The sequence below is a fragment of the Phalangium opilio genome, unplaced genomic scaffold (assembly GCF_054372755.1).
Source record: "Phalangium opilio isolate 3A_F unplaced genomic scaffold, DU_Popi_V2 ptg000105l_1, whole genome shotgun sequence".
NCBI lineage: Eukaryota > Metazoa > Arthropoda > Arachnida > Opiliones > Phalangiidae > Phalangium > Phalangium opilio.
In genome coordinates this window covers 6,053,754-6,056,090 of record NW_028324207.1, presented here as the reverse complement: position 1 = coordinate 6,056,090, position 2,337 = coordinate 6,053,754, and the positions used below count along the sequence as shown (strand labels likewise).

The window sequence follows — 2,337 nt, the reverse complement described above, 5'->3', positions numbered from 1 at the left end:
GTTCAATTGTAGCCTCATAGCAATTTTAGGCTTTATCATTCACTCTTAACTAGGCATAATTGTATTGATAATGGAAGATGTAGAAAACGTTAGTTTCTAGAAAACTTTATTGCCAGGCATTTTTTACGGGTGGGTTCATAGAATAGTGGTTAAAACAGATAAATTTAAATTAAGGTTTAAAATAAAGTTTTAAACATTCACTTCATACGAAACGAATAACTTATTTTTATAAAATTATCGATGTAGGAGTACAAAGAATTTCCGCAATTAATGAAATCACTTTCTGACTTCGTGGAATTCAGCCGAAAAATCCATAACATAACGTAATTGTTTGATAAGCTACGTGAAATAATTCATAATTTCAATAAAAGTTATATTCAATAGTGCATTTTTAACACCGATAATCTACGAGAATGTTATTAAAATTTCCAGCAGCGGAGTATCAGAAACCGTAAGATACAAACTTTTAATGATCAATCGTGGTGCTATTTGAGGGAAAACTCCGGCTTCATCCTTTGCCTATTCGAAATACCTCTACATTATAGGAGATTGCTGATACCCCTTTAGAATATATTGCTTTAGTATAATGCTAAACAACACTGTCACTGGTTATTATTTATAATCCTGAGGGACTTTCAGAGTTTGGACGTCATACTTGCACCAGTGGAAATGACCGCTTTCGACAAGGTCAAGGGATTTGTTTCAGGTGGTTTAATTGATTACTATGAGACGATTATATTATCAGCGGCACCAAAATTGTCAAGATCAAGTTCGCTATCATTCTTGTCAATGGATTTAACCGTACGTTTCGAAAAGATCGCGTACGTGTAACTTCACACTTCTAATCAATTCTTTTTCCAGTCGGCTTTGTGCATTTGTTTTTTCGCCATAATCATTTCCTTAGTTTTGACTCACAAAGTGTGGCACGCGATCATAACAAAGCCTAGGAATAAATTAAGTCAAGCAATTACGCGATTTCTTACTGTGCTATGGGATATCTTTTCGTTATTTTTCTTCGAGCGTAAGAAGTTTTATCTCTCACTAATTACAATTTATTTAAGAAATACATGTCTCGTGTCATATAGCGTACCCAGGTAAATTGGAACACATTTCCGAGAGTATTGCGTGCGCATTTTGGGTAATTGGCGTCACTTTCATTGGATTCTTCATGAGTTGTTTCCTCAAGTCCGAGTTCTTCGATGAGAAATATTTCTACATCGAAACGTTCGAAGATGTTCAATATATGCAGAAACACGCCGGTGTTGAACCACTTATGCTGAAGAACGGATTGGTTTACAGATTTCTTAGCAATAGGGTCAGGGTTTGTCTAGCTGTTATTATAACAGTTCGAGGTTCTCACAAAAAAGAATTTTCTGTTTTCAGGCGAAACAAGATAAAGACTATGATAATTGGATAAAAAATCACTTGAATGAGAATAATTTTTGCGAAATTACTGATTTGGTGTTCATGGAAATGTACGAGGAAATTCTGAGTGGTCAGAAAAATTTGCTCATCAACAAACGACTGCTGACTTCGTTTTTCGGTTTTGCTCTTTCCATGAGCGAAACCAAAGACACGTTGAAAGGATTCCATTTTTCCAAATCACTTAAAAATTATTATGCCGTTTTTCCTGTCAATTCGTCCCTTTTAACCAACCAAGTGTTTCGTGAAAATAACGAAAAAGGGTACGATAAATGAAATGAGCGATATTTCTTAGATTGGAAATAATTTGGTTTTATTTTTCAGAATGCTGGTGTTCTTCGAGAGTAAACCCACAAAATATTACGATTTCCCGCTTGATTATTCTATGGACTTTGTCAAATGGGAAAGTCCGATGAAAACCGTGTCTGATTTGAATATATTCGCAGTAACTGGCGTGTTTTACATTTATCTATTTGGGATAGCGATTTGCATTGCCATGTTTTTCATAGAACTAATCCTCGGTCGGAAGTCCTATAGGATGCCACGTAACAGAAATATATTGAGACGATTGAAAGCTTAAATGTAGGCGTAATAAGGCAGCTTCCCTTCTAATGGATTTTAAGTCCATTATTCACCTTATACTCTATTGAATTGGATAAGATTTGTTTTTAACACGCGTCATTCCTGTATAGCCCCTTCCAAAAAGGTTGACTGCCTTGTGCATCTTGTTGTTTAAGTTCTTCGCGCATGCGCACTTGGAGCTAAAAAACGTCATATCTAGGTTGTGAACTAGGCTATGCGGGGAAACTACTTCCTGTTTGTAGGAAGAACTGAACTGACTCAGACTAAGAACATTTTTTCAAAACTTTTTGGAAGGGGCTATTGCACAAACATTCAAAAGTAATAATAAAAATT

The 2,337-nt window shown here is 35.4% G+C and overlaps 1 long non-coding RNA gene across 1 annotated transcript; it reads left to right on the top strand.

Moving 5' to 3' along the window:
• Positions 1–261: 261 nt before the first annotated feature.
• On the top strand, positions 262–767 carry LOC149628460 (uncharacterized). Its single transcript, XR_016374452.1, has 3 exons — positions 262–323; positions 385–451; positions 640–767. It is a non-coding gene; the product is annotated as an uncharacterized LOC149628460 (long non-coding RNA).
• Positions 768–2,337: the final 1,570 nt, after the last annotated feature.